At 43.1% G+C, this 24,784-nt stretch overlaps 1 long non-coding RNA gene across 1 annotated transcript; it reads left to right on the forward strand.

The window, feature by feature from the left end:
• The first annotated feature begins 6,955 nt into the window (after positions 1–6,955).
• Positions 6,956–24,072, forward strand: LOC122669876. Its single transcript, XR_006334090.1, has 4 exons — positions 6,956–6,967; positions 21,963–21,967; positions 23,495–23,496; positions 23,884–24,072. It is a non-coding gene; the product is annotated as an uncharacterized LOC122669876 (long non-coding RNA).
• The last annotated feature ends 712 nt before the right edge of the window (positions 24,073–24,784 follow it).

The following is a 24,784-nucleotide window of genomic DNA, read 5'->3' on the forward strand; positions in this document are numbered from 1 at the left end:
ATTATTGATTTTAGAGTTTACGACTCAATTTAGTCACCCACGGTCGTTAGTTGTAATTCCAACTTGCGTAAGCTACTGTCGGTGAGAGACTTTCCGCAGGACTTATTACGTAGGCTAATGATTAGGGGAAATTATCTTTCATTTTCTCGTGGCCTTAGTGGTGGCCCGGGCTTTCTTTGGGAACCACCTAAAAATTTTGAGTATTGGTCCTAAGTACCCTTAGGTAAGCCTATGGCCCCACATGTCTCTCGGAGAGCCATTTTTAGGACTTGGTGGTAAATCTACGGAATCTTGGGATTGGCTTGGTGTATGGGCACGATACGTTCGGGGACCTTGTCTAGTAGGAAACCCAAGATTTGTGTCTAGATTCGAAGGGACGGTGAAAAATATATATATATATATAGGCACGTAGTTGAATCTCGATATGTCTATACACCCACGAACCGATGGATATCTAGAAAGGATAATTTAGGACGGATGCTAGGAGGTATGGATTATATCATGTAGTTGGAAGAGAATGATAGATCTAGCAATTTAAGTTGATGAACAATATTATATCGGGTGTTAGTGTAGCCAAGTGCGGTCAAGAACTAAAAGGCTGGAATGAAGGATTCGACAAAACTTTGCTCAACAATAGATATGAGTGGAGTAATGGGTCCTGAATGTCCCCTCCGTTATTGGGAGTGAATAGTAGGGATTCCATCAATATTCCAATTCATTCTAAAGCGAGTTAGGTAGTCGAGGATCGGAAGTGAAAGTCCTCATAGGAACGACCAGGTAAGCAAAGTAGTACAGACCTTGTGTCATTCAACCCAAAATTTTTGGAGTACGAATCTTGGACGAAGTATATGGAAATAGTTGCATCTCTCTATGTCTAAAAGTATAAGCTCAGAGTTTGATTTTCACTGGGTCCTTATATACACTGGACTTTATATTAACTAAATCGGAATTGATTTACACCATTGTGTAAGGTGGATACTATTAGAGGACAAATCAATACAACTTAGTTTAAGCTAAATAACTAAGCGATCTTGGCGCGGAAGTTGAGCACGATTTTAACCCCTCTATCGGCACTATCCAATACCATTTAAGCAAAGCCGAGTGTGGTGGCGGATGCACTTAGTAGGAAATCACAAACCCTTCCTTGCCAGCTTTAACAGTCAATGAGCAGCTTATAGAGGAAGCCAGAAGAATGGGGTTGGAAGTGTTAATTGATGATGCTACTATGTTATTTGTCGCCCTGACAGTACAACCCTCATTGGCAGAGATGATTAAGGAAGTCCAACCTACCGATGCGGAGTAATCTCATTGATTAAAGGGGCATCTTGTTAATGAGAAGGCGAAGTGCGGTGAAGTATCCTCACCTATGCGAGATACCTAGGTACGTCTCAATTTCGAGGACGAAATTCTTATAAGGTGGGGAGGATGTTAAATCCGTGCCCAAAACCCGGTTTGAAAGCGATCGACCACCGGTCTGGTTTAAACCTTTATGTAGAACCAAGAGTGGAGTACGCTCGTGAAGCTGTGGGTCATAATACTCAAGCCATCACACGAGATTGTCGACCTGAAAAGGGAAGTCCTCGAGGAAAGTTCCACCGTCGAGAGAAAGGGGAAAATCGTCCACGAAAGCATATTCTTGGAATTCCCTTATGATAGGGATCCGTGGGGTCCGCACCTGAATCGCCCTTATCCACTTAGCGATGATTGGGAGTAAGTCACTATCCGAATAATTCATGCCTATGCATAACCATTAATAAGCATAAGAACTAGAATGGGCTTGGGCTTAGGAGCTTAGTCTCTTTCTAATTGTAACTAGAACTTAGGACATGGGCCATGGGCCATGGGCCCAAGTGGATCCAATGGCCCAATGACTTAAACTAGACCTTGGGCTTATACCTAACCAAACAAGCTCCTAAACAAATGGACCTAAGGACTTGAGACTAACCAAACAAGACCAAATGCCTAGATGGGTTATTAAAGACCCAAAACTACTATTCACCTCACATTTCAATCCTAAATCGTGGAGAGGAGAGGAGAAAAAGAAAGAAGAAGAAAGAGAAGAAGAAAGAAGAAGAAGAAAGAAGAAGAAAGAAGAAGAGGAAGAAGGAAGGAGAAGGGAGAAGTATGGTGGAGCACAAGCTATCATCATCAACCCTTGGTGAGTCTCTTTCTCTCTCTCTCTCTCTCTCTCTCTCTCCATCTCTCTTTCCCTAATTCTATTACCTAGGGTTTGAATTGGTTGAGCACACCTTGAGTGCTCCATCTACTCAATTAGAAGAGCCATTAATGGCAAATCCTTGATGTTTAACTATGAAGCACCTAACCCTACCTTAAACCCATTCACCCTTCTCCATTTATGAACCCTAAGTTGGGGATTTACCTCCATTTATGGGTTTTACCAACCCTCATGGAAGACCGTAGATGTGTGGGTTTGAGGGGTGTTAAATAACATTGATTAAAGACCCTTTCAAAACCCCAATACCCAAACCCATGAGTTTTCTTTCCATATGTATTTTAATGGAGGAAAACCTAATCGATCATGGGGTTTACAAACCCATGTTGGGTGTGTGCTATGGCACCTTGGTTGGAGTTGTTCTCATGGCCAAAGAGACCCCTAAAAAAACCCCAAAGAATACCCCATTTTAGCCCAAGACTTTGGGGCTGCAAAACCATTCTCGGAATGGCATGAAACAAGGCGCACGTGGACAGGCACATGCAAGTGCCAATCCCGAGAAACTAGATCTGCCGGTGGGAAGTCCGAGAGGGACGAGCACATGGACAGGCACATGCAAGTGCGTCCGAGAAAGATCTGCCGGTGGGAGGTCCGAGAGGACAGGCACATGGACGAGGCACATGCAAGTGCCAGTCCACGAGAACCTAGATCTGGTGGGAAAGTCCGAGAGGGGACGGCACATGGGCAGAGCACATGGACAGCACATGATATAGCCTTCTTTGTATGTGCGGTCCCCTATTTTAGCCTTGTTTGATAACTTATGGGGCCCAACTCTTCTAGCCCTAAGGCACTAATCTCTCCCCACGTTGTACACTCTCTTTAGGTTGGTGACCCGGCTTGGGGTATTAGTACGTGGGATAGTGTACTTGGCATCGAAGCCGATTTGAAGAGCTCCGTGCGGCGATTGACCGAGAATCAAGGTGAGTGAGTTAAGCAAACGTCTTAATTTATGGAATGTTTGTGTGTCGTGTCTTGCGAATGTCATTCATGCATGTGTACTATAATATATAATTATTAGTAAGATATAGGACGATATAAATGTTTAGATGTTGATAGGACTTTACATTCTTGTCTTGCGATATTATTTATTTTATTGCACTATGGTGCAAATGGTATTGGATTTAGTTATGGGACTCGGGTGCCGGTTGGTCTTGGACACTGGGGATTCCATAATATGGACTCACTCATGGCATGTAGATCTAGGGTTTCGAAGCGGGATCAAGTGCCGGTGGGTCTTGGGCTTGAGATTACCGTGCTTGAAATTGCATTAGAGTTGTCCATTGCATTAGGTGGAAACGGGATGGTGACCGATCGACTACCTTCGGTATTCACATCTCGTACTTGTATACGCGTATGGGCTAGAGGGGCGAGAGGATAGCCGGCCGACCGTATTTCGGTATCTATGGACTCGGCCTCGGCCTATGCACATGCGTACCTCACTCATACAATAGGTGAATCTTGGCTAGGATAAATGTTTACCCGAGTACTATGACCCTTACCGGCAGGGGTTAGGTGTCGGTCAAATCCGTGGGTTCCGACCGTTATTCGGGTATACCCACCGGGAAGTTCGGGCGCCAACCGTATTTTGGGCGAACGCCGGGACGGGATTTGACTTGGGGGTTTGCGTATATCTCTTGGTGGAGACCGTCATGCGAGGCTTCAGTGCGACTCGGGTTTGTCATCGGTATACCATCCGTTTATGGTACCGATGTCGGGGATGCTACCTAAGGTGTTGCTATAGTACTATACCGACTTAGTTGTGTGTTAGGTGGATAACAATAAAACTATACATCATCATTCATTCATGTAGCATGATTGTAAATTGTATGTGATGTACGGTCTACCTTGGTGGTATGGGACACCTTGGTATCCGTCCATCATGTATGGTTTGCGATCAACCCCATTCATTATTATTGTTGTGTATGCTTGTGTGGCTTAGCCACTCATTGGGCTCGATTGGAGCTCACTCCTCGAGGAAACATATTTTTAGTTGATGCAGGTACATTCGAGAGCAGTGGCACACAGTACGAGACTCCCGAGGCTGGTTACGTTGATTGGTGGGCTCCGGAGATCGTGGAGCATGGACCGAGTGTTCTTTGCGATGTGTGTTCCTTGGCGGAGCGTGACTTATGGCGGTGGCCATCTTTTGATGCACTTGATTATTCATTTTGAATTATAGGTGTATTCTTTTGATTCCTTTCATGATAGATGTATTATTTATATAGTAGGTAATACATAAGTCCTGATTAGAACGAATTGTACTTGAAGGGGTAAACTTGAATAGATAATATTTTATATGCTATCACCTAGCTTCTGCTAACTCTGATGTTATTAATATTAATCCTTTCCTTTTTACCTATTATCTGTCATTGTGAATGAGTTAGTCTTGGGTACTGCATCAGTGATTATGGTGGTTGGAGAGCATAGTTGTATGCTCCGGTTGCATTTCCCGTCGTTCAGGGATGGGGGTGTGACATAGCTAGTCTCCTACTGTGTTCTTCTATTTCTTTATTTTTATGTTTATTTAAACCTTTTTTTATTTCCTTGTCTCTAGACCACCCAACATCCTACTTTCGCTATTTGTGAATGTAAATAGAGCTTCTCGCTCTGATACCACTCTGTCACACCCCAAACCACTCCCAGGAGGTTTGAGCAGGTGACCCAGATATTCCACGATATCCGCCAATCCACCAGGATCCAGAAGCAGTACTTACATGTCACAAAACCATAACAAGGGTAGATATATGACAAAAATATATCAGAGGTAACGGAAGATAAAAAAAACTTCCTAAAAGATAGATTATATTAATTACAGTAAAATCCCAAGTACCTATGTTATATCAAACACACAAGAAGATTATGCTTTCGAAAGGATGGAAGCAATAAAAACTACAAGATCTTCACGGGGCAGCAAAGTATGAAAGTTCTACAGTTTCATCACCCATTGGTAAGTGAATCGGTACCGGTAAAATTATCTAAAAAGAAAATATTTTCAGAGGGATGAGCTCTACTGAGCCCAGCAAATGAATAATAAATCATACAAGCAAGTACAACCATCATCATCATCAATCTACATGCTTGGTTCAATTTCATTACTCTATTCCACCTAACAACATAACTAAGTCACTAGGTATATGCTGCTTGCAATGACTTGGGTGACAACCTCAGTCGCTACTCGTCCGTTCTTTAGTTGCCACCTTAATCATTGCGGGTAGAACCCGTGCTAGGATCAGGAGCACCGACTCCCTCCCTTGGCAGACCCCAAGATAACCATGACAACCTATCCTAGATTCTACAACTCCTAGGCTTTCAGAAGGCCATGATCACCCAATACATGCACCCCTGTTGGTAAGGACTGTAGCATAAGGGTCTGTTCACCTAGCTCAATGATCTACATGATAAGTATGAGTTGAGTGGTGCCAACCGTATCCCATTCTACGGGCTACCACAAACCTCATTTCTAAGTATAAAATGTACGATGCTCCCGCAGCCCATACTACGGCTCACCATACCTTTTATTTCCAAGCCCTCTATTACGGCATCTAATCTAACAGTTCACATAGCATGCATTTTAGTCATCAATCATTTTATCATCATGCTCATAATCACAATCCACAGTCACATCTTTAATTTCAATATCCAAAAGCAAATAAATAATAATATGTATCAGATGTCAATAAAGAGAAGTAATTTGTTATCCTTAAAGTGTTCACAAGGTCACACCTACAAGGATGATCCATATCCACTCACCTTGACTATACTCCGCTTGTTTCGAAGACTGCCGATCCACAAAAGTGCTCAGACACGGGTCACTGGGCAAATAATCAAAGCCTAGGTTTATTAATTCAAAAGCATAAGTTAGTGAGTGTTAAATAAGTAATGGAGTCTAGGGGTATCCTTGGTTCAAGTCCCAAACCAAAGCCAGACTCAAAACAGATGGGACAATAGCAGTGGTCGATTGGACTGGTCTATCCAAGGGACCAGTGGCAATCAACCCATTGCTTAAAGTATAAGAACAGGGCTGGAATGCTGTGTTTTGTGTTATGGATTATACCAATGGCTTTAAGAAAGGTGTTTCAGACCTTGGGGTAGGTCTGAGATAGCACAGGGTTAGGTTTCCTGTAGTGGTTGATTGGTACTGGTCCATCCAATGGACCAGTAGCAATGGACCAGTAGGGTCACAATTGCTAAAAGTGCAGGGGCTTCTAGGTAATGGTTATGGTTTCTCATGAGGGATCCCTAGGTGTTATTCCAGTGGTACCAACATAGGTTCTTGGCCTTGGTTCCATTTAAACAAGGTTTGGTTACCCGATACATGTCTCGGGATGTCAGACTGACTCCAAACAGAAGGTATAGAGCTAGGATGACTAGGGTTCCAACATAAAAGACCTTTCATAGTGTTTCATCGGCCAAGGGCTGTTCAAGCTTGAAATTAGACAAGGTCTCTGGTAGTGGTCGATTCGTACTGGTCCATCCAATGGACCAGTAGCAATGGACCAGTGCAAGTACAGCTCAAAATTCTTAAGAGCCAGCACTATTTTGGCTTGGATCTCTGAATCAGTAGCATGCATGGATGATCAGGGGTTACAGTAGGGTTCATGCATGGCATCCAACATATACATGGTGGTAAATCCAACATGCATGGGGTTCTTGGGAGTTTGGGTACCTATGCTAGCATGCATAGCTTGTAAACCAGATCAATAGATTTTTAAACATATAGAGTGGTCTTTATCAGTTCTGTATCATCTTTGTTTTAGGAAACAAGGCCATGGATTCATCATGCATTTAGGTATTGAGGCTCCCTCACCTATATGTACCATTCAAGGCTAGCAATGGGCTTGAGAATCAATTATACAAGCTGGTAATGTTAGCTACAGCATGTATAAATCATGAGAAGAGTAAATAACAGGTCATCCTTAGCAGATTCATGCATGTATATAAGAATCCTAGTATATGAAGCTAGTAAGACATGATTCTTATCATAGACATTATGGAAAAATGGTTGTACAGTAGGATTTAGAGACTACAACATTGGTTGCAGCCATGAAAAGGGAGGAAAACATCATGGAGTTGCTGGGTTTGGGTTTACCTTGAAGGATCCAAGCACAAGGGGGGGTTCCAAGCCTTTCTCCTTCCCTTCCTCTTCTTCTCTCTCTTTCTTCTCCTCTTTCTCTCTTCCAACGAATTGAATAGGGAAGGTTTTTGGGCTGGAGGCATGTTTATATAGGCCCAGCTACTAAAGCCTGTTTGCCCAAGGCTGTTTTTATGAAAAACACATTCTTGAAACCCATTCTTTAATACAAATGGCTTCAAAGTTGGCCCCACATGATCACATTGTTAGGGTAACTTTTCCACAAATCATTCTAGGCATGAAGGGATGATTCAGGGTGCGAGACATTGGGCCCCACACATCTGGGGTGAATTTTGTGCAGTACAGCAGCACTGGTTGATCCAATCGACTAGTAGGGATGAACCAGTAGATTAAACCTTGCTGTTTTTGCATTTGGGTCCAACAGAGACTTGTGCCATGCCTAGGGCATTGTTTTTGTATAGATTGTGGCCATCGAACAATGTTTAAACATTTAAAAATGAATTTAAACCTATTTTGGTTAAGCAGGGGCTATACCTTAGGCTGTTCATCAACTGGTGTATAGAACAGCGACACAGGTCTGGTAGTTGCCTTCGGACCGGTAGGTATGACATCACCAAAGTTTCCCCTTCAAGAATGACCACTGGGTCAGTGCACCACAAGTTGCTAGTGGGTAAGACCCAGGATCCATTGGGTTTCGGACCTATATTCGGAGTTCGAGTCAGGGTTCGGGTACAGATGTAATAGTTTTAGAGCCTTAAAAAGGGTTTTACATGCTTGGGGTCCCAAATAGGGTGTAGGGTTTTAGTCTTAGGTCAAAGATGGTCACATTAGGTTATTCAGAGGTCTAGCTAACCCAAGGTGGAGGCCTAGGCTCGAGTCTTGATGATCCAACATAAGGCCACATGATTTCTGGGCAATTTACACCCAACAGACGAAGTATAGAGCAGACGATGTGCATTGTCTGCTGGATTCCAGTTGCATCATTTGCTGAGAGCAAATCTAGGGCAATTCCACTCCAAATGGGGTGGGGTCTTCTCGAGGGATTCCATACACACAAGAGGGGTATAATTGGGTACTTTTGGCATGAAGTCATCATACATAACTCTTCAAGGTGTTGTTCTATTAGTATGGTTGGTGTATAGGTGTAACACTTTACCTTCCCTTTTATTTTACTTTCTTACAGTTGTCTTGTACTTTACATTCTCCCCAAAGCATGGTATGACCTTACCCAATTGTGCCTAGCAATAGAAAGACCAGAAAGTCTGGGCGGACTGGGGTACCTAATACCTTCCCTGGATAACTTGACTCAAACCCAGACCAACGGACCATTTATCCCCAGAAGGGCATAGCATGAGAGTTATTACAGTATAATTTTTGGGTCCTAAACCCTCCTCTAGGTAGTGACTCCAACATTCACTTTTGCACCTCTCTCTACTCTCCCCCAAAGAGGTGATGAGATGGAGAACACATGGCAATCCCCAGCCATTTGTCATTTGTCCTCATAGTACCCTCCAAGGTGTATCGTCGTTGTATCTGTGGATGTAGCATCAGTGTGCATTGCTCGAGTCCATTTACCGATCATTGATTCTCCTTGTTGAAGCCCATAATCAGAGCCTCTAAGCCCTCAAAGATCCCTTGGAAAGGCTAGCCCTGATCCAGACCCCTTAGAATCAGTCTGGCCCAGCATAAACCTGACACAAATAGCCTAAATCATCTCTGTTGATATTGAGGCCTAGGTCGACACTTAAAGACCCTGAGCCGACATCGATACACCTACCATCGACATCGACATATTCCTATTGACTGTCGAGTAGAGTATTCCTACTGTCTAACTTACCTCAACATTTAGAATTTGTACACTGACAGTCAAGCCATTTCCCTCGATGTCGAGTGTTGTTCATCGATAGCCACTCGATGTCGACCTTACCCCTCCTCGATGTCGATTTGACCACAGTTCACTGTCAAACCTGTGCAAATCCGAGAAGCCCAAACTTGTTATGTTTAGCTCTGATTTCAATTCCATTCGTGACCAAACCCAATTTTGGCAACTTCAATACGAATATTGGCTTCCTCAGGCCCCAAGAAACCTTCCTGAAGGCAACAAAACCCATGCCCACATCCCATTGGCCATTACCTTGACCAAACACCCACTGTCGATGCAAAGACAGCTCTTTTCGATGATCCGGATCAAACCCAACATCCTTACAAGAATTTGGGAGTATACACACCCCTCTACAGCTATAAATACAACCCCTTCCACTTTGAGGAGGGTCCTTGGTTCCTCAATTTCTCAATTGGTCTTATAAGAATTTGGGAGTGTACACACCCCTCTACATCTATAAATACAACCCCTCTCACCTTGAGGAGGGTCTTTGGTTCCTCAATTTCTCAATTGGTCCTCACCATAATAGCCTTGGTCCTCCCCATAATAGCCTTTGGTCCTCCACTTGGCCTTAGCCTATTGCCTCCATAGCCTTTTGAGTATATACACTTAAAGCTTCAAGATCAACGCTTAGAGTCAACAACTCGATGATTTTAGTGCTTGGACAATGAAGTGTCACTTACAAAGAGACAAGAGAAGCCACTATAAGCGGTGAAACTTGCTCCACAAACAAATCTCCTGAGTCACAAAGGGAAACCTCCACATCCCTGGTTTTGGTCATTTTCTAACTAGGTAGGTGACACTTTGCTCAATTTTTTTGTTTAATTTACATAGTTGTCATTGTTTAACTCATTTTGCATCTCCAGAGGAGTCTGTGATCCCATCTCTCTAGATGGTCATCACACCTCTTTCTTCCCCTTTTCTTTCTTTTCAAGTTATGGATTTTTTGCTTGCATGCATAAGTCCATGATCCCCTATCCCTCGTAGTCTAAGACTCTCCCATGGTTGTAATCATGTTATGGGTTTTTATGTGTATTCATATGTCATGCGCATGTCTTTCACGCATCTTTAATTCTAACTTTCATGTCCAACCTCATGTCCTTTACTTTCTCCATGCCATGCATGTAAATTAAGTCATTGTTCTTTTGTTTTCATGCACCCATAATTCTATCATGTATAGTTTAGTGTTGGTCATGGATAGATCATATAGGCTTTGAAGCCTTTATTTTACTTTCATGTATATCTGCCCCTGGTTTTACAGCTGAACCTCCAGGTGTGTGTTCTTCATCTTACCTCAGACCTTACTTCCTTACAGTTTTCTTGTACTTTACATTCCACCCAGAAGCATCTTATAACCCTAACCTGCCTAGCAATAGAGAGACCGACAAGTCCGGGCCGACTGGGGTGCTTAATTCCATCCCCAAACTGTAACCAGAGCCCTACCCAGACCGACGGACCGTTTGTCCCTAGAAGGGCGTATTGCATAAGATTCATGCATTTACAATTCCTAGTCCTAGACCCTCCTCTAGTGGTGACTCCTACATACATTGTCACCTCTCTCCCTTCTCCCCAAACAAGGAGGGATGCGGTGGAGGACATGTGGTGATCCTTCGCCATGCCATTGTCCTCACACTACCACTGGCGGCCAGACACGCCTCTACGCACTGGCCAAAGTGGTGAGTGAGACCTACTCGCCAGCAAGTTTAAATTAAAAGAAAAGAAAGAATTTGATAGGTGACTCGGTAGGGTTTTCGAGTCGACTCGGGCAAGTCACTGAGAATCGGACGGTTAACCTAGTTGACCAGAACTCAAGATGCATGTACGACTTGCACGTGCAACCTAGACCAACATGATGACCTGGCACATCTGATCCGATTTGTGACTTGGCAACATGGTCGATTGGATCGGACCGGTCCTACTGTGAACTGGTTAGTTTAACCCAAGCCAAATCGGACTAACCAAAATAGGCCAGGCCGAGAGTAATGTCATGCGCCACCTTTGGCGGCTCATGAGGACTCATGGAGCATCTATTTGAGGTTCAGTTTGGCTTGTTGTGTCTGTATTTTTATGATCTACAATTTGGTACCTTGTTTTGATACTTTTATCACTTTTAGGGACTTGTTTTGCCTCTTTAACCCATTATGGTGTATATGGACCCGATGTTCTCGATTTTTAAATTGCAATATATTGTGGGAGTCCTAGTTTGGGGTCTAATGATTAAGTGGGGTACTTAAATGTATCAAAGTGACTTTAATGTCAAAGTTACTTATTGTGCATAGAATTTTGGAATCCCCAATTTGGCTGCAAAGGTTGAGATTATAGAATATCATGATGGAGTTAGGTGGGACCCACCAAAATGACATGCTTAGTTCCTATTGTGATGTTTTTGTAATTCAAGGATATATAATTAAATTATTATGATAGCAAAGTGGATAATTGTCACCTAAAGGTGATATTGTCAAGGCTTAAAAAAGTTTTATGCATTAGAAATTGAGAAGCATGGTCTAGGGGTTTCTTATCACCCAAAGGTGGAGAGATTTTCAAATATCGTTGCTATCTAGCAATAGTTACGATGAGAGGAATAGTGCATTTTTTGACCCAAATATTAGAAAATGTAATGCGATTGGAACTATTATTTATTGATTTTAATTGCTGGCACGGTTCATTAAGTGTGAGTATATCACACTCAAGTGTTGGTCGATTAAGACTGAAAATAAACTGGATATGTTTGCCTTGTAAAAGGTGCTTTCGCACATGTCTAGTTGCATAATATATTTATGGGGAACTGTGAAAGGGTTGGGTGGAATTCACCAAAGTGGGACATCTTATGCTTTTATGGTTTCTTTTTAGCAGCAAAGTTTGTGATATTTGCCCAAAAGTGAAGTCATATGAGTTAAGGAAACACATATTAGAAAGGACAGTAATTTAAGGATTCCTTCTGCCCAAAGGTGATGGGATTTCTCAAAGTTATTGTTCTTTATGCGGTAAATGCATATTAATATGAGAACCAGTGTATTCCTAGTCCAAAGGATAGGGATGCAGTAGCAGTTGTAACTCTTTTTTGGTTTATTTTGATAATTGCACTGATTATGTCACTACTTGGCTTATTTATTCATGATTGATACCTTGATTATTGTTTTTTATTCCTCTAGTACGTCTAATTTTTTAGAATATTTCTATTGTCCTTACTTTCACTGAAATAATTATAAGGAAAAAATAGATTGTAGACTTAAAAGATGATTTAGGGATACTTGACCTAGATTTGGATCTCTAGGAATCCAAACTTGATGCGCTTAGGAACACTCTAGGAGATAAGATCGGGATGGAAAAATGGAAACATAAAAAAATGTAATTGTGTGTAAAAGGCACCCGATGATAAAATTAGAGATATAGATGGTACTTGGCCGCACAGAAATTTAGTAGTTCCAAATACATTATGATCAAGTATATCCTAGTAAGGAAAAGATTAATGTTTTGAGTTTAGACAGTTGTTTCAAATAGTTTGAACAATTTACTTGGTTTTAAGATTTTTATGGTGGTACATTGCTTGTTTTAGTTATTCAGTGGGAGCTCGGTAGGAACTTGTTTATTTTGCTTAACTATTATGTTACACACTAGATTTGTTGAGGATGGATATTTATGAATATGTTTGTTTATACTTGGTTTAGCATTTGTATGCATATGTTTGTTGATACATCAATGTTTTATGGGCGGTAATAGCCAAAGGACGTTTGCCAAATTTAAAGGCGATATTTAGCCAAAATTAGGTGGTAAGCCATGGTGGTTTGCCCACAGGGTGATGGTTAATATCAAAGTAAAGGACTCATAAGGGCATGACAAAGTTTTTGTGATCACAAGATGGTTGTCATGCTTAATTTTCTATTGCAATTCCAGTTAGCAAGTAGGCTTGTGTTTTGTGACTGACAGAAAGTTGTGCGCCATATATTGAGATGTATCTTCTGCTGTTATTTGACATGAGTCAATTTGTTGGCTGAATCAAGGATTTAAAGTAGCAATTTGTAATGTGACTCACTAGCCAAGTCAGCAGGGAGGTGTGTATAATTAATGTAGCCCAAGTGTGAGACTGTTAGATTTCTTGTGGACTTAATTAGTTATATCCTAGTTATTGGTGTGGGTCCATGGGCATAAAACAAAGTTTGGGACCACTTTAAGGTTATTGGGGGTATACTAGTCCTTTCTATTATGGGGGTGGACAAGGATTATGGTTTTGTATTAAAAATACACGGTTGGGGTCCTTGCAGTCGCTTGATCACATTTTCTGTTCTTCCCATCAAGAATTTGAGAGGTGCAAGTGAGACAAGAAGACCATGGAAGAACCAAACCAAGGATTTTGTTCGTGTTCTTCATGGGAAACTCTATCAGGTCTTCTCCAACATACGTGGGTGCAAAGTACACCTCGTTTCTCTCGTATTCTTTATTCAATCGTATTCTAGTTCATTGTATGGAACTTGTTTAGGGTTTCATGAAAACCCAACGATTTTCTAACACTTAGCTCTTGGTAGTAGGTTTGGGTGAGTTTCAGTGAATATTTTGAATGTCATCACATAGGGGGCTCTTAGTATGAGTTAGAGAACAGTAGTGGGAGCAAAATTTGGAGGAATCCCCTCTCAATGTCTACTTGGGAACAACAAAAAATTATATTCAAACTTCAACATTTGACACAAATGAACATATCTATTAGTTTTTATAAATTGTATTATTAAAAGAAATCCATATTCAAAAAAAAAAAAATTCCCTTATTTACAAGATTCCTTGAGTCTGGTCGAATTATGAGGGCTCTGAGTCACGTAAAAAATCCTGAGTTGGCAAGCTACTGTCTTACCTATTTACCTAGCTCATTTAATCCTTTGTTGGTGAGTAAGTGGGAAAATTTAATATGTTTAGTGTTAACCGGTAGGTTAGACTCGAAGAGAGGATAAAACTTTTGGGAGAATATTCTCTAAGATGGTGAGGTAGCCACTCCTAAGGGTGTTTTACGGTCCGGTTTGGTTTAAACTGTTTAATTAAACGGCCTAAATTTTGAAACCATAATGGAACCATTTATCAAACGGTTTCCCGATTTTGGTTTAAATGGTTCGGTTTGTTTTTGATAAACGGTTTCTGCTTGATTTTGGCACATTTATGTACATCTAATAATGTTAAAACGATTTATTCGATTAAATAGCCCGATTCGATTTAAGTCGTTTAACTAAACAGCCTCATTTGTTAAACCATAATCGAACCATTTATTAAGCGGTTTCACGGTTTCAGTTTAAACGATTCGGTTTGATTTCGGTAAATGTTTTCGGTTTGATTTTGACACCCCTCTAACATCATATTTTTTTATTACTTTTTTCTCGCCCCTAAAATATGCCTATAAGAGGGTGTAGAGTACCCTGGTTTCTCAGAGAATCCTTTCCGTTATTTAATTTAGCAAAATGGGGAAGGTAGGGGTGACAGGGTTCTACCCTACATACCCATTACCAAGGCCCATCCTTTATCCTATTGGACCTACCCCCAAACCCAAAGCACCAAAATCCACAATCAAAAGTCAAAAAGTTCTATCCCCATTCCCTAGGTGAAGATAGATTTCTACAAGTGAATATTTCGGTAACTAGTAGCATACACCAATCACAGGGCTGAACATAAGAGGGCAAATGGGTCTTTTTCAAAAGGGAAGAAGAGAGTTCGACACATGCTGGGCACCTTAGAAGCATGCCCAGCCTTTTCCCGAATGTTATGATTGCTTTTAGACTTGACCCTCCCCAGTTTGCAGTCCTAATAAAATGCTATATGCATTGCTCGAAGACTTTCATAGGCCATGCCAATAGGCATGTAAACGGATCGGATTCAGCTCAGATACGAATCAGATGTGATCGGATCTGGATATTCCCTGGCCGAATATGGATACCTCTAAACGGATTTGGATGGATTCGGATGCTGATCAAATTCGGATTTTCAACCATTCGTTTACATCTCTGCCTTGTGTAACCTAGACCTTCCTCCCCAAATGGATTCGGATGGATTCGGATGCTGATCAAATTCAGATTTTCGACCATCCGTTTACATCTCTGCCTTGTGTAACCCATACCTTCCTCCCCAAACGGATACAATTCACTCTCAATTCATCCCTTAGATCATGATTCTCTTGTCCTCATATTCTAGAACCTATTGAATCTTCAAAAACCCCTCAAGATCATTATTACTTAATTTTTTATTATTAAGTATTTGGATTTTTTCCTGGACGGATTTTTATCGGAGTATTCAGATTTTTTTCCGAATATCTCTAAACAAATACGGATGTCCCTAAATGGATATAGATGTAGATCAAATTTGGATTTTCGATTATCCATTTACATCCCTACATACTGTTGCGTGTGGAAATCTCCGACTCTTGGTTCACCCACGGATGAACCTGTAAGGACCAAGTGATGAGCACAAGAGGGCCGATGTGGCTCCGGCCTAGGACTCTCCGATGCTCAAGTTAGATCACCAGTGCAACAGCGTAACAGCTAGTAAAAAGCGAGATGAGGAATGGTGCTCCATACCTGGGTATTTATAGAGTGAGGATGAGATGAGGCGGTTGGGAGAGTCCTAGAATGGTAGGAGTCCTTCTTTCGGAAGGTTCTCTCGCGTAGAGCGGAGTGGAGAGCTATTTTCGGGGTCGGGCTCTTATTAAGGTAAGAATCCATGTAGAGTGTGATTCCGTGTTGCGCGGGGATCGTGGCTCGATCCTTATCCCGTGATTCTCGGGATGCGCTGACGTGACCCAGAGATCCCCGGTGGGGTGCTATGGCAGCTTCAGTGGAGGAGGGCTCGGCCTCGGAGGTCGGCCCAGGGGGTCAGCAAGGGAGGTCGGCTCGAGAGGTTGGTCTCGGCCGTAAGCTCCGCCAGGAGTCTATGGCTAACCTGTATGAGCTCGGCCTCAGCCACCGGCTAGCTCGCACGAATCTAGCTCTATCAGGTGGCTTATCGGAGATGGGGTCGGCCCGATTTCCTGCTCGGCCCAACTCGGTTCTCGGACTGAGGTCAGGTCGGCCATGTGGCAGCCTCTGATAGGTGGGGTGTTTTATGCCTCATCACAGGCCCCCCCACTCATCAGGGGTCGGCTCAGCACTGATGAGTGAAGTTTCCTGGTCTGCTTGTCTGAAAGATTTTTACGGTCGAGCCGAGCTTATTTTTTGCCGCGGATTTGACGTTGCATGGTCTGACGGTTGGGTGTCAGTGCCACGTCAGCAGAGTCATTATGGTAGGCTTGGGAATTCAAAACGTCCTTTGATCTGGGCCGTCAAATTATGCTGAGCTCTGCTTGGCCGTTGGATTAGTTCAACCCAAGAATTATAAATAGGTGACTCCTAACTATTCATTCTTCACTACTCTAAGTTATTGACTCCTCGGCAAGCTCGAATTCTTCAGCTCTGTAGCGCTCGGTGTTTACTGGTTCGTGATCAGCTCAGCCTTTGCTTTGTCCGCGCTCAGCTCACCCTCAGCTCTTCTTCAACCAGTAAGTCTTCTCCGCCCAGTATGTCAGTTGGTAGTAGTCTCATGGGCGAGCTGTTCGCCGGGGCGGCAGAGGGCGCTAGTCCGAGCCGAGAGCTCCCCGCTCGTTCTCCCACCATAGACTTGTTGGGCTCGACTTCGGATGAGCCCGATGTAGTAGAGCCTCGTCAGGCCGAGGTGGCCGAACCTCCGTTGCTCCTGGAGTTCTACCACGTGGCCCAGCCAATTACCATGGACCGAGCCGAGAACTCTGGGTCGTCCTCATTCGATGAGGAGTCAAGTGAGCGAGACTCATTTGAAGTGGAGGTTGGCTCGGTCAGCTCGTCTGCTGACGCCCCTGAGCTCGAAGAAGGGAGTGTCGGCACCGTTCTGAGCACGATCACGGATGCCAACCTCGACTATCTGAGGATGACCTATGCCATCCCCGAGGACATCCAGCTCTGAGCTCCTAACCCAGGGGAGATGGCCTGCTACATCAGGCCCGATGAGGTGGCTTTGTACGAGTTTCCCATCAAGTATGCGTTCAGGCTCCCCGTCCTCGGCCTGGTGGACCAGATCTTGGACCACTTCCATCTGTCCCTGGGTCAGCTGGTGCCGAACTCCTGGCTGGCCGTGTACGGCTTTTACGTCCTATTTTGTGAGATGGGCCGAGGCGCAAGCGTGGCGCTCTTTTCTCGGCTCTTCTTCTTGAAGAATTCTCCAAAAAAGGGGTGGTATTATTTCAGCCGCCAATCTGGGAAGAGTGCGTCCCTGGGCGGCCACAAGTTTTTGGTCGGCACGCCGAGCTTCAATAACCAGTGGAAGCCTCGCTTCTTCTTTGCTTCGATCCCAAATAGCCCTCTTCCAGCCGAGTGGAAGGAGATCCATTTGAATTATGTCAACAGGGTACTACCCCTGATCGAGAACGAGATGACCTCGCTTGACTTGATCCTTCAGCGTCCGCCCCTCGATGTCCTCCAGCTTCAGGATGAGGGGTTTCTTCAGAGGTGGCATATGACCCCTGGTAGGAGCCCGAGCCGAGCTTGTCTCTGTTGTCCGAGCTGACCCCTTTACTTAGTCTTCTTTTCTTTTTCGACTTATTTTTTATGTTCTCGGTTTCTCTTGCAGTGGTCGGCCACATTCCCCCTATGGATACAGCTCGGCTAAGGGTCGAGACCCTTGCGGACCGAAGGAAGAAAAATGTAGAGAAGACGTCCCGGGGCGAGTCCTCCAAGGCCCCCAAGGGCAAGGCCGTGATGCCGGGCCCGTCAGACGCTATGGTCGGCCTTGAGGCCGAGAAGAGTACGGGCCCAGAGGGGTCTCCGAGGAAAGGGAAAGGCCGAAAAGGCGAGAGGAGCCTGCTGAAAGACACTAAGCGTCAGAAGCTCTCGGTCAATCTGACGACTGGTGGCCTTCCGCCCGTGGCTTCACCCCCCAACATCTCCTGATATGTCTTGGGGAGGGCCTCGACCAGCAATGTTCCTGTGAGGCCGACTTGGTGCCTCTTCCCCGGGGACTCGGCATTGACGTCGGCCACACATGCCAAGGAATGGCTGGACGCAGGTCGACTGCCGGCTGACAGGGAGAAGCTTGAGGCGCTGTCTGACCCTGAGCTCCTCTCCACGCTGTTTCAAGATTTTAACATGGTGAGTTTCCTGGTCGGCTCTTGTGATTAGGTCCGACCTGTGTAGTCTGTCCTGACTTTTGTTCTCATGCTTTTTTGCAGGGCTTCGCCAAGGCAGTGGAGACCATGCTTCGCTTTGAGTGGCTCTTGATCGAGAACCACTCCTTGGGCGTCCAGTGCAAGAAGGCCTACCAGGATGCCCAGGATGCCGTTCAGAGGCGTCGGGAGACCCAAGAGAGGCTTACTACCGCCGAGGCTGAAGTGGAGAGCTCTCAAGCCGAGGTGATCAGGTAGAAAGAGAAGGTCCGGGCTCTGCAGGCTCAGCTTGTCGAGGTGAGGGAGAAGGCCAGGGAGGACCTGGCCACGGCTCGGGACGAGGCGATCAGCGACTATCTCCAATCGAAGGAGTACGCTGATGTGTGCCACGAGATCAGGAAGCCTCCCTTCGCCGAAGGCTTTGAGGCAGGCCGGGCTGATCTCTTGGCCGAGATCAAGGCGGTTTATCCCGAGCTCAATCTCTCACGTTTTGATGATGACGCGACTATCTTTGCCAGGGAGTTGGGAAATGAGGAGGGAGCCGAGGTCACCCAGGCTCTGCCCCTCGAGGAACCTCCATAGGCCGACGTCTTCCCTCTTGACGCTGAACCCCAAGATCCACTTGCCGAGCCTACCGCCGTGGATACAGCCAAGGTCGCCTCCAAGTTCAACGCCGAGGAGATTGAGATGTAAATTTTTGTTGTTTTTTTTTTTGGGGCCGAACTGCCCCTCTTGTAACCATGCCGAGCAGTCGGCTTATAATGAATGAAAAAATCTATTTTTGTCAGAATTTGTCCAAGTATTTTAGCTCAGCACTCTTATCCTTCTCTTCTTTGCGTATGTTGTTCCATTTGTGGTTGTGGCCGAACTGCCGAGTCGTTCAGCTAGCCGAGCTTAGGGACTTGTCTATTTTGTACCCATGCTTCGCGTGGTTGGCGACTCGGCCATGCCATGCCCGAGGTCAATGTGATTTTTGCTTTGGTTAGTTAATTCGCCACTCCTATCGGTCCGATCGGACCGGCTATCATATAAGCTGACGCGTGGCCGAGCAGCCTTCCCGGCTGAGCGTAATGCCTTAGCTTAGTTTCAATCTTTGTTAGGCTCGGCCAAAGGGGGAGTTTGCTCTTGAGAGGTCGGTCAGGTCTATGAGGACCGGTCTTACGACCTTGCTATCGACCTATGAGAGTCGGTCTTCGAGGTCCGCCAGGTCTATGAGGACCGATCTTACGACTTGGTTACCAACCTACGAGGGTCGGTCTTCGAGGTCGGCCAGGTCTATGAGGACCGGTCTTACGACTTGGTTGTCGACCTATGAGGGTCGGTCTTCGAGGTCGGTCAGGTCTATGAGGACCGGTCTTACGACTTGGTTGCTGACCTATGAGGGTCGGTCTTCGAGGTCGGCTAGGTCTATGAGGACCGATCTTATGACTTGGTTGCCGACCTATGAGGATCGGTCTTCGAGGTTAGCCAGGTCTATGAGGACCGGTCTTACGACTTGGTTGCCGACCTATGATGGTCGGTCTTCGAGGTCGGCCAGGTATATGAAGACCGGTCTTACGACTTGGTTGCCGACCTATGAGGGTCGGTCTTCGAGGTCGGCCAGGTCTATGAGGATTGGTCTTACGACTTTGATTTAGGAGCTTGCAAATACGCTAAGTGGTGGAGAAAGACTTTATTTAATTGAATCAAACGTCGGGGCTGAAGCCGAATACAAGCATGCTCAGTTATTGAAAAAACTTCTTCAAATTTTCCGAGTTCCAAGGTCTCGGTACGTTCTTGCCCCCCGAAGTCTGCATGCGATATGTCCCGGGGCGAATTTGCTTGGAGATTATATACGGGCCTTCCCAGTTTGGTGCTAACTTTCCTTGCTGCCTTGGCTGGGACGCGCTGAGCTTTATGAGGACAAGGTCCCCTTGACGGAAACTCATATAGGTTGCCAAATCTAGTCCTACACTATTAATTCACCCAAGGCTTACCTTGGCACACTAAAGGGCCTGACACTATTTTCTTTTTGAAGGATTGTGTGGGTAAATGGACATTTTTAGCGCAGACCCATTAATCTTTCAGACATTATATATTATATATATATAAAAAGTACGTACCCAATTTTTTTCGGTCAAATTTTTTAAATACCCAAAATACCCCTAAGATCCCTTCCAAAGACCACAAAAAAAACAAAACCACATTCTTCCCGATATCTCTTTCTCACAAGCTCTCTTCTCGAACAGACGCATCCGCGCACAAAAGAGAGTAACCCCGAGAAGGTAGGTCGCTACGACACTCTCTCTTTCCCTCTGATCCGTCCCCGTTCCTCATCCATCTCTCTCTCTCTTTCTCCATGGCTCTCCCTCTTTTTTCATGACCTGTCGCCTCGCTCTCCTTCTCTTACAATCTGTGGAAACTGGAAAAATAGTGGCGGCAAACACAGAGGTGAGAAAATTATTGAATGCAATCTTCTTGCTTATGGACCTAGGAATCCTTGAATTATGCTGTGTATTGGTTGTTGCGGATACGAAAAGTGTTGGATCTAAAGAGGCTTTTGAAGCGTTTGCTTTTTTTTTCTTCTCTGTTTCTGTTTTGATCAAGCGGAGATCGTGGTTTAGAGTCGGTTTATATGGTTTACTAGCGGCTTTTAGTTTGAGGAGAGACGAACATGACAGAAACATCAAGTGGAGGCGTTCGTTATGAGATGGTAGGTTTTGGTTGTGATATTTGGTGTCTGATTTTTCTTGGTTTTGTTGTTCTCTTTTCCAGATGTGGGTATAATTTTTTCCCCACATTTTCAGAAGTTTGTTGGTTTTGATTTTGTTTCATTATCTTTTGATATGGTTGGCCGGATCTATGAAATCGGTTTAGTTTTCTCTGTTGCAAATGATTTGGTCGGAGTATTCTTGTGTTGGACTCTCTTTGTGGTTGTTTTGTCTAGATAAGATTAGAATTTTGAAGATTAATCTTCTCTTTTATCAATATAATAAATGTTGTTACGACATCCACCATGGTTTCCTTTTTTGTTCTTACTTTCTAATTTCCTGGTTTCCTGCTTTTCATTTATGTGGACACCGAGCGAAATTTCAATGTGATTAAAACATTACGGTTTTCCACCAAGATTGTAATGATGCATCGCATATATTTTTGTTTTCAGATTTAATTTGTAGTTTCAGTTCATGTATCTCTCTGTCTCTCCCCTATTTGGGATTCATCCTCTATTAAGACCTTGTATCATGGCGACTTCCATGTGGACTATGCCTCTTCCATCTTTCTTAAAGTACAAAACCCATAGAAGAATGATACGTATCGAATCTCCTCTGTTAATGACTTTTGGGTTTATGGTTCTGAGTAGAAATTCTAAGTGTACCTTTCTTTGGCATAGGTTGTACTAGGAATATATTATTTCATTCTGACATTGTAAACAAAACTCCCCTGAATGCTGCATCTGCTATGGTTAAGGAGTTTGAGATAATTGATAGAGAGCCATCTGAGATTGTTGAGGTGATAAGAGGATGAGATATTGGCTCTGTCCTTCCCAAATCCATCCAAAAGGCAGGTATATAAGGGTGTTTAATTTTTTTTTGAAGGGGAATTATTTTCTTTTCGTTTTGTAACCTTCAACTCTGAGACTAGGTTTATACTTTTTAAGTTTGTATGTATGTATGAATATAGTAAGATGTAAGGTGTGGTGCCAAAATCCTGTATGTTCATCGCCGAGAACTCAGATACAAAAAGCAGAGATGGATAATGGATTATATTCGTGTTGCGTAGTGCTTCCTCACATTGATCAAGTACTACGAGTAGCATTTGACTACAAACCAGTTTACTTTTAAGAAAGAGAGGTATCCACAGACCACTTGACTTTAATTTGAGATCCAGCTGAGCTGAGTTTTGAATTTCATGTTATTCATTTTCTCCTCCAGAAACCCAAGTCTCTGATTTTTTTTTTTTTTTTTCTGTTCTACATCCAGAATACTGAAAAATTCATCTCAGGTCCTTACAGCCACTAAATCATCCCACACTCATGGGTAAGTGTTATTTTCCACCAAAATTCCTATGCCTACATCATTTAAAAATATTTTAAATATGGACTTTTTCCTTATTTTAGGTGTGAATTGAGGATACTCACACAGAGAAGGTAGAGAGTACTGTAAGTATAGATTGCTATACTAAACTCAACCCTTTTCTAGGAGTGATTAGCACGGATGTTGATGTTGGTCCCGAGAAACCCTTATACCAAATTGTAGAATTTAGATGTACTTAGGACTCCGTGCCCTCATGAATTCTGCTCAAGGCCCTTTCCTTTACCTCATTCTTTGTGGATATTTGGCATTTTTAAGTAGGGTGTGAAACCGACCTCAGTCTATTTGCATTCTAATCAAATCATTTTAGGTTCAAACATAAATGCAACTTGGCATGCTTCTTGGCTAGGTGGGTGTCCTAGATAACCTTGAGTTCATCTGAAGATTTGTGTCATGATGTCAGATGGTGTTGTTCTAATTTGTCATATGAAAAAGAATGCTGCAGAATTCGATCTGCTCATACCTTTAGAATTTATTGTCAACCTTTATCATTAAATTGTCGGTGATTCACCTAGCACATCAAGGTATTTTGGTTTGCATAAGTGACCAGATCTAAATAAATTTCTATAACTTCTGAAATGCAATTGCAGTGTTTATAGTTTGTTTGTATTTGAATTCCCCTGTTCTGAGAAGAAAAATAGGAAACCTCAAATTATGGTGCTTAACAAAAGCCTTTACATGAAAGCAACTCTTTATATAGTTCCAGTGGCTCCTAGCTAACCTCTTAGAATCAGTGTAATAATTTGGCTTTTGGGTTTCCTAGATGGTTGCTAACCCCGTTGTGGCACAACAGTCTCGGAGCCCTTTTTTCCCTTCAAGGCCTAATATATTGTGCTGCTTGCGGGTTTTTTCATGCCAAAAAAAATAACTAGGTAACAAATTGCAGACTGTTTTCTATCAACCTATTACTATTAGGAATTGATTAATTGTTTGTTCCTCAAATCAGATTTCTGAGGATGTAATTTTTGTATTTGTTATGAGGATAAGCATAATAAATCTTCAGGTTGAATGTCCTATGCATGTCAAGATATTAAAACTTGGAATGCATCTTAAATGTGACAACCTACTTGCATGTAAGAAGTTGATATTTTAATTTATGAATAAGTTTTCAGACTATGGTATTTGGATTTCAGACAAGGATTCTGATGTTTCATGAAGTTATAATTTTATGTTTAAAGTCAATATTTTGAAACTTCTTATGGACTCTTCTAAATAGGCCTGAGGAGGATACGATGGTTGTTTCACTAGATATACTTATGGGATATGATGGTGTTTTCCTGTAAATCCGGGGATATGCAAAACTCAGACATGAGTTCTGATAATCGTTTGAGGATGGAGTCTGAAGTAAGAACATAAAATTTAGAGACTGAATCGGACTCAATAACATATGACCACCCCATGGTATTCGAATTTTACCAGTAAGGGAATACCATCAAGAATGTCAGATTCCTAGGGGATCACACACAGATTTGGTGAAGGTCCATTTGATCCTTGACCCAAATGTTCCTCCGAGTTTACTAGCCTTCAGGAATTTGTAGACTGGTGTTGTTTCTGGACCATTGACTCAAACCTAACAGATGAGAGAGTTGAGCATTAATATTCTTATCCATGTAAACTTCTAATTAGAATGAACTTTTATCATCATTACAATAAATGTGAACTTCACTTGTTACTTGTCATCGTACGTGTAACACGAATCTTGGCCCTTCTACTTGACAAGCCTTAATAACACAAAGACAAGAGTCAGGTAGGCGGTGGATTAAAAAGCCAAAAAGAAGGAATATTTGGCTGATATAGTTTAATAGATCAGCACCTGATACTCTTTATGTAGTTAAAGCAGGGAATCTCTGGCCGATGAGCTTCCTAGAATATTATACATACATAGGGCTACTTTGTTTGATACAGTATGCATTTTTCACCTGGAGTGACTGCATTTTGAATTTTTATTGTTTGGGTATCCTTTAGTAGGGTTATTTATATAGAGTTTTTGGGTTATTATTGGCATGATCATAGATATGTGTTGACAATCCTTACCAAGGGTACTTCTTTTGTGTGATGTGGAAACAAACACTATGAGTCAGGTTTGTCACCTCGAATTAGAAAGAAACTACAATTTATCCTAATTTGTCTTCTAAAGTATTTGATAGGTAGAAAATATTCACTAATTTGATTGGTTTTTCTCTCGACAACCGTGGCAAAGTTGACGGGCTGCAAGGGATCAAAGGGCCCTATGGATGTTTCCAAAACTATTATGTCTATGTGGGGCATGGCACAACCGTAGCAAAATCTTTGAAGCCTGTTGCTTGGAGTTTGTTAATCCTCCCACCCCAATCCAAATTCCAAATAAAAGAATGGCATGTAGTCAATT

The sequence above is a fragment of the Telopea speciosissima genome, chromosome 7 (assembly GCF_018873765.1).
Source record: "Telopea speciosissima isolate NSW1024214 ecotype Mountain lineage chromosome 7, Tspe_v1, whole genome shotgun sequence".
NCBI classification, from domain to species: domain Eukaryota; kingdom Viridiplantae; phylum Streptophyta; class Magnoliopsida; order Proteales; family Proteaceae; genus Telopea; species Telopea speciosissima.